The following is a 12,937-nucleotide window of genomic DNA, read 5'->3' as shown; positions in this document are numbered from 1 at the left end:
CAGTCTATTAATATCTAGATCGAATATGAAGGGGTTTTTTATATTTTAGGTGAATGTAGGCATTGTTGATTTGAATACCTGGTGTTAGGCATGCTCTACCATCGTGAGCTAGCCTTTTGGCTCCAGTAAAACAATTCATACCATTATAGCCAGTTGCAAGAATTTGGAAAACTGCATCAATGCACTTAAAGCCTGTGTTCTCTGAAGGTGATAGTTTGTATCCCTAGTGATTTTGTGGTAATCTTTCACCACTTTCTGGCTAGAGCACGAATACATGTAAGGGAAGAAATTCTGTCTCAGAAAGCAAAGTTAAACTTTTGGTCACTTCATCAACTATGCAATGAAGTGAGAAGGAATTTTGATTATTTCCTATCTATTTGCACTATCTTGTCTTTTTCAGTTCAGTAAACTGCTGTATAGAAATATTTTACTCTTTTTTTTGTATATTTACCAAAATACATTATATTGCATAATTTTTTTTATCACTTGAACTCAGAGTCTTTGTCTTACTAGAGAGGTGTGTGTGTGTATAAAAATTCACTAAGTTTTTTTTAGTAAAAGACTACATTAAAAAAAATCTAACTAGAAGCTCCGTAGCAGCTCCCAAGGAGTTATATAGATCAAAACTCCCATGATGTCTTAAGACTGTCAAACTATATTTCAAGAACAGAAACTCATACATACTGTAAAGTACCAAGTGCTTTCTTCATCCACTGAAATGAAAAGAACTTCCTGTGGCTGCATCTAGATGTATAAATTTAAAAACAAAACTTAGCACATTCATTGTATTATACCAGAGACGGATAGAAAAGCTCACACCCACAGTACTTTTCTTTTGTTGAATGTGCAGTGTGCCACCTTAAACCATCATTTCATCCACTCTGAGCCACTTTGCTGAATTTCTAGTCGTCCTTATCAGGAAAGAGAAAACACACAGTTGCAGGACAATTCATAAATGCCTGAAAAACACCTTTCAGATAGCAGAAAGTTATGTCTCTGGCCAAAGGTAAGTCAAGGTTTTTCAACAGTGTGGGATAGCATCAATCAGGCAGAGGTGGTTTGGGAACTGTAGGTAGTGTTATGCAAGTTAAAGGCATTTCTTTCTCTCTCCTTCACCAAGTCAGACCTCTTCCTGCTCCTCTTCCTCTCCCTTAATGTTGTGCCCTGGTGGGAGCTCCCCTCCAGCCCACCTCCATTGCTTTGACCCAGAATCTGCCTCTCCTCCCTTCTCCCTGGCACTAGCAAGGGTCTTGCAGCTCCTGGGATGCTGGCAGGGAGGAGAGGAGAGGGGAAGGATGAAAGCTTGCTGATGTGGTGGGGGCAGAGAGGGAAAGGAGAGGAGCATGGCTTTCTATGCCTGCTGTCAAAGGGAGGGATTGAAGATGCTGTCTACGGGGAGAGGTGGCCTCGACAGGGTTAAAAGCTGCTCCAAACACTCTCTCCTCCTCCTCCTCGGCAGTGGCTAAAGCAGGGGCAAGTCAGCATCTGGTGCTAACACTACAGAGCCTGTCTCCTCTGCCATGGGCAATGGGGCTGCTTGGCACAGGACAGCAATTTCCCACCACAGGCAACTGCCCACTTTGCCCACAATCTGAATGGGGCTTTATGTTTCCTGTTCCATTTTCTACCATCCAAATTAAACACAGCTCACCATAAAGGGCCCCAGTGTAAAAGGAACAACACCAATATGAAAGGAAGTATGTGTGCACACACACAAATACACACAGGTTAGTGCACATGCACGTGAGCACCCACATTGATGCTGCAGCATCAAACTTTTCTTGGATGCAAGCAGACTGGTGCACCATCTCCACTCCTCCTGCCTATGTCAAATCAAAGAGATGAATGTCTGGACTCACAAGAGCCTTGGGTCTGTTGGCTAGTGGTTGGGTCGCTGGAGGCTGTGTGTGCTGTGCCTCTCATTAAGATTTTCTGGCTGGTGACTGTTGAAAGAACCTGTCAAAAAAAGCAGAACAAAGAAATCAAGTTTACCATCAAATGTATCATCAGAATTTGAACTCACTTTCACAGGTTTTGATTTTCTACTGTTGGTAACATTGATACACTTAAGCTTGAGCAATATCAAGGGTGCATTTCTCCACTATTTGTTATTACGTTGCCCATATTGCTCTCTTTCTCAAAGTTATCCTCCTGTTAGCTTTAAAACCACCTTTTTTGTCTTCATACAAAACATTCCTAACACAAATTATTTACACCCATGGGAAGCAATGGTTAACAGAGCTGCAGTTAAATTTTTAATGTTTGCCTAGAGATCAAAGTCGTTCGGGTTTTTTTAATCAAAAAACTATTTCTTTCCGACATCTATTTGCTGACCATAGTGGAGAGACAAGGTGCTGGATCAGTTACATTATGCTATTTCCTCTGAGCCTAGTCTATCAAGAATCTGTTGAGCGGTTAAACATTAAAGAGTCTGCCTCCTGTTTTATACATCCTTCACATCCCTTTGTGGCTCATGCCATGAGAAGCCTTTGATGCGATCTTTTTATGAACATATTACAGGGTCAACAGTTGCTGTTCATTAATTAAAAACAAATACAAAACCAGAATACGAACAGATATCCCAGGAAAAGGGCAACGGGAAAAAAAATAATTACACTTTTAACTGGATTTCAGTGGACTCTCCATCAGATAAACAATGATGACCTTGCAGTTTCTCTGACTGGTAGCTTCTGGGAAAATATTTTTAACTGTCCATTTTATGGCAAAGCCAAGAGCAGCCTCTCCATTCAGCCGTTGGGGGGATTCTGTAACATGCACTCTCATTAATTCTTTAGTATTGTAGTTTACAAAATAAAATTTCTAATTCCACTTGGTTTTGATTTGCTCCTGGAAGACCATGATGGCTCACCATAACTACTCTATCATCTTCACTATGCTGATGGGAGACTGCCGAAGCATCATGCGTTTTGTTCAGGAGGTCTCTAATGTTTTGGAGTTCACTGCTGATAATTTTCCATGAACTACCCAAGATGACAGCAGCGTTCACATATTCCTGGGGTGGGAAACATCTGTAATGTTTACAAGGATAGAGATCCAGGTTGCACTTGTCTGTAAAAGAACATAAATTAATTAGCACTTCTCTGTATAAAAAAAGTTAAAGTACATTAAAATGAAACAATGAAGAATATGATCTTGCACATGCTTAGTTTCTGACAAGGTTTCAGATCCATGCCTGCAAACTATTCCTGGGAGATTAGCTGATTCTGAGCTATGCTCCCCCTTAATGTTAACTGAGGGTCAGAAGCTACATCCACTGAAATTAATACAGAAAACTCTCTCTGAGGTAGTAAACACTGGATGGGCAATTAAACAATAAAGCATTGCAATCAACAGAAGTACCACAAGATGCTCTAACAGCTATCCTTACTGCAGCACAGAGGATCATTTCAGGAATGGCTCAGAATCTACTGTAACAAAACACCTACCACAATTCTGAAATCGGTTGTATTCATGGACTGTTGGCTGGGAAATGGCATATTTTAACAGCAGCTTGAAAGCGTTCAGTTCTTCTGGAGAAACTGTATTATTTCTGCTTGTCTTTATGGGAAAATACTATGTGCAAATACATATTATAATACAGTATTCTGCTCAGTTTCAACTGTATTTGGTGATGTCTGTGAGTCATATATTTGGGGTTTTATTGTACACAATTTTTTACCTAACAAATTCTGATCCAAAAACCGCACACTGTGCACCCATTTCATCTTTAGGTAAACTCCACGTTACACCAGTCACATCTAGGATGAATATGGTCCCCAAAGGTTATAAATAATATTTTAAAATAAAGCGTTCTCACCAGTTGTTAGACAGCCTTTCACAGAAGTTTACATTGATAGCAAAAAACAGAAAAGAAAGCAGTAATGCGGAATTACTCCATGGGGGTCAGAGCTCAAGGTTGAAAGAGAAAGAAATGTAAGAAAAATAAGAAATACACTCACCTGGTGAGCAGCCATGAATCCCTGCAGCACTCAGCACAGACAGCAGTTCAAAGGACTAATCTGAGTTATGAGAGGTGGTCAGAGGACATAGGGGTTTACACAACCCTGTAAGAATTGGCAGGAAGTTGTTAAAGGCATAGCTTGCAAAAAACCTTATAAACACTTTTGTTAACCCACTAACACACACCAGAATTGATTAGGTGTGGAGAGAGAGGGAGGAAGGCAAGCATGAAAAGAGTAGTGGGAAAATCACGATCTTTTGGGGGTACAATTAAAAGCTTTGTTATCGATTTATGCTCTCAGCTAAGCATAATGAGGCAGACAGATTCAGGCTATTCTCTAGGCGCCTTAAGTTTTCTTAACTATCAATGTTCAGATTCAAGAGTTTTGATTCTTGTAATGCAATAAAAATAATTCTGATTGGAAACCTGCAGTTCTGCTTGTAATCTCTCCCTTCCCCCTTCCACACTGATGTGTTAAACTGTCAAACTGTCCTCTTCTACATCTTTCTTAGCCTGTGTATCTCTCTTTATTGACTGAAAAAACAAAACAACAGTAAGCAAATTTATTACCTCAAACACTTTCTCATTGCTGGGTATATCATTAAAAGCAAAAACAACAGAAAAAATATCCAATTCACTCTACTTCAGGACTGCAGTGTTTCACAGAAGATATATTTGTGGTAGGATGCAGCTGAAATACACAGCTTTTCCTTCCGTTAGGACCTCAGATAATTAACTTGAAAAAGTTGCTGGCAGCAACCTCAGTGTATTGCCAATACTACGTCCACCTGAGGATCTCTGATGGTTCAGATTTTTATGACCTCTGAGGTGTTTATTCTTGTTGTAGGACTCTGAGAAGCAGACCAGGTTATGGACAGCCAAGGTGTAGGAGACAAAATGACTCTGGCTCCTGTAGGGAAGTCATTGTCTCTGATTTTGGTGACGTTGACTATTACAATTATAATTTCTCTCATTCTTTCAAACTTTTGAGGTGTGGCTTCTGTGTGAAAAGTCCAAGGCAAACACCATGTCAGTTGGAGGCATAGGGCATGCTGGCATATCTGAAACCAAGAGCAGAGAGTCACAAATCACAAAGATTAATAAAAGTAGGCATTTTTGCTCACATGTTTATTACCATTTCGATCCATAGACCCACGATATACTGCACTAAGGACTCATCACATGGAAAAATGCTGCTGCATGCTGGGCCACACCTCAGGAAGACAGTGAGGTTTTCTCTGCCATTGCCTAGGTTTACTTGTAGTCCTGAACTTTTAAAATCAGAGCTGGCTTATTTGAGATCAGGAACACCTTCAGATCAGGGTAAGGAAAAGACAACCACACTGCACTGCTGCGCCATAGACAGATGAAAAGGGGAAGTCTGCAGCACTTAATTTCTGAGAGTTCAGGGAAGGCAATTTTCTGGAGACACAATAGCTTCTTAAACAGTAACATTATTCACTGCACAGAGCTGTGCTTATCAGCTCCTAACACTTGCACGGTTCCCAGCAAAGAAGCTTTCAAGGTGTACAGCTCATTTACTTGCCCAAATCCACGCCAGTGTTTTCAATGACTGCAGTTATAGCATTCTGCAAGAAAGAACAGGGATAGCATTAATGACTGGCTAGTTTAGCAGGAAAGGCAGGACAGTCAGAAGCAGGGAATAAAGCAGTTTAAGAAAAGACGGGGAGATCAGGAATTGTAAAAGGAGGAAAGAGCTCATCCAGTGTGTCCTTTTGCCTGAAGCAGGATCAATATACCTATACTGTCCCTGAGAGATGTTTGTATAATATGTTCTTAATGAACCACCAGAAAAGGAATGCCTGCAGCATCCCCAGCAAACGTTGATTTACTCTTCTTTAGTGATGATGACCCTTGCCACTTCCCTTTCATGTCTGATTTACATCTTTTTGCTGTAAATTATGCAGATTTCTTCTTGCTTTGCACTTCACTTTTCTTCTTCAAGATACCACCGAGAAGACTTATCATGCCCACTGCTATTCCTTGCTATCACCTTTATATTTAGGCTAAGTGAAATCAAATTATTCAGACCTTCCCTATGGTACTTACTCACTGCAAAATAGCACTCAGTGCCAAATACTCACTGCAGTCTGTCTACATTTCCATCATTGTGTGGCACTAACAAACACCTGTCACCGTGCTCCAAGTATACAAAACACCTTCTTGTGTCTTACATACAACACTTTGGTCAGTGCACTGCAGGGTGAGATCTGGGGCTTTCATCACACTGTGCTGTTGAGACAGACTTGCTTCCTGACTGCTGAAGCAACCAAATCCTTCTATATTGTTGCTGCTATTCATCTTAATTTATACAATTCCTCACTGTTAAGAGCAGTGACTGGTGTTTGACTTCTTTAAATTTCATTTTGTTATTCTCAGGTCATTTCTTTGATTTATCAGAAAAACTAAACGTTGATGCAGCTTCAGAATAGGGAATAGAGAGTCAGGGGATGATGGCAAGGAACTGCAAAAGGCTGAGAGGAAGTCAGAGTCAGAGGATGGAAGAAGACATTCATCTGCATTTCCCTAAGCAGCATGGATGCAAAAGGTGACAGAAGCAGACAAAGTATATATTTAAAAGAAACCCTCATTAACAGAGGTAAAGCAACGCCAATGGCTGTATTAAAATTTATAGTGATAACAAAGAAAGCTGAGGGACAGGCCATGAAATAGGAAATAAAGGATAAGTTTCTAGCTCTTAGAGGAAATGTTTAATAAATTAACAAATGGAGAGATGACAGACAAGGAGTATAATGATTGATTCCTCTACACAACTGCTGCCATTGAGCTCTGCCTTCCACAGACTAGCTGTAGTGGAGCTGGCAGGAGCTGATGAAACCCAGGTACAAGCTTAGACAAGAGTGGGATTTAGTTAGTGGAATCTAACATGTTTAGCTTTGCTTAAAGCATGCTAAAATGCAAATCAACTTTAATTGTCATAAATGATACTTGCTTTTCTAACAAGCTAACCAAAAAAGGAAAACAAAAATGGTGTTACTCAATAATATTTATTAAAAACCTTATAAATTGTCTTTAAAGAATACTACCCTGTTACTAACACTGATTTTCCACCTACTAACTCACTGTGTTCCCTATAACAGGGAAAGCTTCGGGCTAAAGTGGAAATGCTGACTTACATAATTCAGAATCTGTGTTTAATTTTCATCTGTGTTGTGTTCTCACAGTAGCAACATTGATTCAGTCCCTATTCTCCCTCCCAAGCCTACAGAAACAGCATTTACAACTCAGCAAATTTCATCAATATTTCATCAAAAGCATCTTAGAGCCCAGGAACGTAGTGTTTCACCCACAGTTCAAAACACCTTTACACATTTAAGCAGCTGGATAAATTAATCCCAAACCCTCAAGTACAAAATTGTTTTAGGAATTTTGCACAAAAATACAGGACATTGTGACAGCCAATTAATCACCCTTAATTAAATAGGAGCACTAACAGCTAATCAAGGAAAGCAGCCTTGTTAGGTTATCTTTGGTATAGAAGTCTGGTCACATATGTAAATGTGGAAGTCAGAAAATTCCCATGGTTCAGGCAAAGCAAACAGTGAGCCAACAAGTAAAGGACAGTTTAACGGCAGGGGCAAAGAGCTGACATTCTCTCCATTCTTAAGAGCTTGGTTAAGTCAAAACAAGAGAAGTCAGACAGGTCTGGGCGGAAAAAGACAAACAAATCCAAACGAAGCAGCATGGGATTGGGACCCCAACTGGTAACATTTGGTAGGTGATAACCAGGTTTGTAATGCTGAAGAAGACTGGAGGGTGCCTTGTCTGGTCACTATGCAAACACAATACAAGGTGTCCAGATGGGCTCTTGGGAAATCTGGAGAGGGCCCAGTGTTTGAATTGTTGTGTGGACAGCTATGACAGATTAAATGACAGGAAACATATTATGGAGTCAAAATTTGGGCTTATGAAAAGGTGGCAAAGGGCCAGAACTAGCACAATAACATTTTACAAAATGGTTTTCCAGAATCATGCACAATGCCAGAAAGAGACGGTATCTTGATGGGGAACTGGTGTAAAGAAGAAGAACTGAGATTCAGTAAGTACGGGGGACAATTTTGTAGCTTCTTCAGGAAAGATGGTCTTCATTTAAACTAAAATGATACCACATTGCTGACAGTTAAAATTAGACAGGTTTGGCAGAATATTTAAAGGAAAGACCAGGGCAGTGGAGAATGGATCTGAAAGAGTTTGATATTTGCAGCGATGTTTCCTCTGGTTTGATGTCAATAAAAGCTTTGTATCCTCAGATTAAGCCTGCAGCAGAAGTTGGCAAAACTCAAAAGGAGACTGAAGGGACAGAATCCCAGCAAAAGAGGACATAGATTTTCTTACCAGAAAGATGATGCCATCTGTGGTGTGCTAAAGGAAATTACAGAGGCTACAAAGGTGAAAGCCCAACAATGAAAGACTCCATTTAACTGCCATGATGATGACATCCTACTGCCATGTGACATTTAAACACAGATGACATTTTTAGATAACACATTCACACCAGCATAATAAAGGTAAAATAATGAGGTAAAAGAAACCTTTCAAATAGCATAAGTTACAGTAAACTTTGGAAACCATTGTTTTGCTGATTAAGGATACCAGTTAAACTCAAGACACCAGAGTGAAAAGAGTAGGCATATTTTACTGGTGATAACTAAATAATGTAACAGAGTAATACAGGAAACATGCAGTAAGAAAAAACAGAATAATGCACTTAAAGCAAACAAATAGGGAAATACAGAGTAATGCATCAAATCATTACTACCTGAGAGAGAGAATAGTGATTAAGAAAGATACATCACCACTTGCATACGTTACCATCATCCAGATCTGCAGACGCTGGGGAGCCCCGGTTACAGCGCGGATTTGGAGAGCCTGTCCCGGCAAGTGGGAAGTCCTATGCGGTATGTCCATTCATAGGTGAGGCATCCAAAGTTGCTGCAGGCGGGTCCAGCCTTATATGCTAAAAATCAGCAAGCCAGAATAGCTGGCATCTTTGTTTTGAGCAGAAAATATCTGGTTTCATTATCCTGTTGGATTCCACCCAAAGTCTGGCCAGGGCTTGGGGGGGAGAACCGTGGGAGTTTCTAACAAGGCCAAACACTTGGGTTCTCAGCCTTGAACAAGGCTGAGAAAGGAAAGTTGGATACATTCTCTCAGCATTTCATCCTCACTACTGATTATATTCTGTCTAAGCTGCATCTTTCACTAGTGAGCTTACATACTTCGCTAATGATTACATACTAAGTTAGCAACTTTGGCTTGGGGCCTGTTGTTCAGGTTTCAACACTCCAACACTTTGGCACTTTTTACATCAGCATAGGTGGTTTGTTATAACTTAGCACAATACCTACTAGCACAATGGTTATCAGTTATAAAATATACAGGATTCATCTATAGGTCAACTCTGGCTTGGGCGTGTTGTCCAAGCCTTAGCACTTCAACCATATATAAAAATACAATAAAGCAAGGCAAAATATATTCTAAGGAAGAAAAGTCTGTAAGACATAAAACCAAATAATAAACCCTTTTTCAAATATATCAGGAATGAGAATCTGACAGTCTGTATGGCAAATAATTGATGAATGTGTAAAAGAAGATTTCAAAGTAAACAAAGCCATGGCAGATAATTAAATAAGTATTTTGTATCTGGGTTCACCATGGAGACGTTCAGGGAGGTTCCTATGCTAGAATCCTGTCCCTTTTCTGTACATGTAGGTGATGTGCCAGAGGATCTGCCTGCTTGAAACATCTGCCAAGTTGATAGGAGAGGTTTCAAGCAGTAGTATATTGCCAAGAGCAGAAAATACTCATCTAAAGGGTGACATGTTTTAAATGGCATCAGGAATGAAACAGTTCATATAATAGAATGAATCACAGAATGGTTTGGGTTGGAAGGGACCTTAAAGATCATCTAGTTCCAACCCCCTGCCATGGGCAGGGACACCTTCCACTAGACCAGGTTGCTCAAAGCTCCGTCCAACCTGGCCTTGAACACTGCCAGGGAGGGGGCAGCCACAGCTTCTCTGGGAAACCTGTTCCAGTGTCTCACCACCCTCACAGTAAAGAATTTCTTCCTTATATCTAAACCTACCCTCTTTCAGTTTAAAACCCTTCATGTTATCCCTACACTCCCTGATAGAGTCCCTCCCAGCTTTCCTGTAGGGCCCCTTTAAGTACCGGTAGGCCACTATAAGGTCTCCCTGGAGCCTTCTCTTCTCCAGGCTGAACCATCCCAACTCTCAGCCTGTCCTCAAAAGGGAGGTGCTCCAGTCCCTGATCATCTTTGTGGCCTCCTCTGGACCCACTTGAGCAGGTCCATGTCCTTCTTATACTGGAGGCCCCACAGCTGGACAGAGTACTGCAGGTGGGGTCTCATGAGAGTAGAGGGGGAGAATCCCCTCCCTCGACCTGCTGGTCACGCTTCTCTTGATGCAGCCCAGGATATGGTTGGCTTTCTGGGCTGCGAGCACATATTGCTGCTCATTCAGGTAAAAAAATGTTGGAGTTATAACAGACAGTCCTATAAAAATATGAACTCAGTGCTTGGTATTGATCCACAAGTTAAAATGAATGTTAGAAATTATCAGGGAAAGAATAGGATAACACACTAATGAACAAATCCATAGTGCTCTCTTACTGTGAATAATGTATGCAGTATTTTCCGCTAATAATTAAATATATGTAATACAACTATGGGAGGCACAGAGAAAGTCTATTATGGGTAAAGAATGGTTTCCATATAAAGAATAATTAACTAGACTAGGAGTCTGCATCTGAACAATAGAAACCCAAAAAAAGAGATAACAGAGATCTGCAAATAAGCAATGACACAGGGAAAACGGAATAGGCAATAACTGTTTGCTCACACTCATAATGTAAGAACTATAGAGTATCAAATAAAAGATGAGATAAACATGTACAAAAGAAGGCACTATTTCATAAAGCATATAATTAAGCGATGAAGCTCATTGCTTTGGGCTGTGGTGAACACCAAAGGTTTGCCGGCATTCAAATAATTAAATAAATTCAGAGCAAAAAAAGAATCCATTAAGGGCTATTAATCACAAAACTGCTATATAAAAATGGTATGTTGAAAATTAAAGATGTGATTTTCTAATAACTCTAGCATGAATTTTCTGACAGGGATGGCCTGTGGGGGAAAAAAAAATTATTTGTGTGCACAGGTTTCTGTACAGTGGAAGAGAAAACTATATTTTTATTTAAACAGCTTCCTGAATGGAATTCAGCCTTCCAGCAAAACAGAAGTGTTTCAATGTTAACAAGACTGTTATGAATTACCTGGCTATTCTGAGATTTTAAAAATGCAGCCAGGAATACAAATCCCCTTGCCTTCCAACTTTAAACTCTCATGGGGGAGTATATTCTGACCATAGAGAAAGCAAAGAGGTAGCTCTGCTCAGATAATTTACTTCTTGTCGAAATTAGACCAGCCATGAGGCAGCCCAGTGCCTTCAATTCTGGAAGAGAATGAAAACCATTACCACTGCAAGTAAAGTAAAGCTGGCAACAGCTCTGAAAGCAGAAGCAAATGTTCTATTTCTACCCCTGGAAATAATAGTCCAGATTTTCTTCTCCACCAAGGAGGGGGAAAAGTAAGGTGTTAAAAGTCACTGGTTTCCATTCTCTACTGAGATGAGGTTGTGCTATGCTGGTTGGTCTCCAAGAGACTCTTCTATTCCAGCTGACATCATTTTGACACCCATACTCTAGATTGCAGGGTGGGGGTAATGACTGAAATGAAGCCTGTTTTCTCATGATTTCCATTGCTCACTGATTTCTTCAAAGGGTCAGCTTCAAAGGAGATAATGACCATAAAACCATCATCTACACATATCTGTAAAAACTGGGTTTTGAAGGAGAGAATCAGAGACTGAGACTAGAAGAAACTGAAATGGAATATTGTTACAATATATTCCATGGCTACTACCTAGAAGTGATTTTTAGTAAGAGAGACCAAGTATAGTCTCTTGGGAAGACACTCTATAACAAGAGAGTTTGCTAGCATAATTAAGAAGAAAGAAGTCAATATTCTTAGGTACACAGAAAAAGACTGCCAAAGAAAGCATCTTTCAAGGGTTTATGGAAAGAAAGAAGAGGACAAGAAGAGTATGACTAAAAATCACAGGGGACACAAAGGATTGAGAATTATGCAAGCAAGCTGAGTTACAGACATAACTTTGCTCTCAACCGCCAAATCAATGATGGTTGATGTTACCGTTGCAGATGATCATATGTAAAATATTACATCTTTGAAGGCAACTGGGTCAGATGGGCTGAACTGCAAATGAAATTAATTTTATCCATTTCACACACTGTGTGAAAAGGTGGCACTGCAAGAACAAGACACATTTTGTTGTTTACCTCATTAAAATACTGACCATTGAATCTGAAATGAATTCATAAATACACAGATCAGCATGAGTTACAGTAAATTGTAGAATTTACCATATTCAGGAGTGGTGATGGCAAGGACTCAAACATCTTTTATTGTCTTCAGCATGTCAAAATTTTTAATCAAAAATATGAGCTTGGGCTTCTCACTAATCTCTTCAAGATGAGATTTACCTTGGCAGTTCTGTGTAAATATCAGATCTGCCAGTGAGATGCAGTATAGAGGGTCCACTTCTGACATGGTTTATACAATCTCAGTGAAAGCTGTGTTTGTGCCAAAGAGGGCAGAATGTTTAGAAAAAGGTTGGAAATGGAAGTCAGGCCCTAACCATCTGGTTTATTGCCAGCAGCAGCCACCAGAATGCAGTTCAGTCTTCTCTTCTTCACTCCCCTGAGTTTATTATTAACCAGGTTTGGACATACATATTTTTACTACTACTTCTTGCAATTTTGGGATACATAAGCAAAGACATATATTTGAAACAACATTTAAAAACCCGTTCTTTTTGATACCTTGCTTGTGCA

This window comes from Strix aluco, chromosome 1 (assembly GCF_031877795.1).
Source record: "Strix aluco isolate bStrAlu1 chromosome 1, bStrAlu1.hap1, whole genome shotgun sequence".
Classification (NCBI taxonomy): Eukaryota; Metazoa; Chordata; class Aves; order Strigiformes; family Strigidae; genus Strix; species Strix aluco.
The sequence above is the reverse complement of the archived record's forward strand: the minus strand, read 5'-3'. Positions refer to the sequence as shown.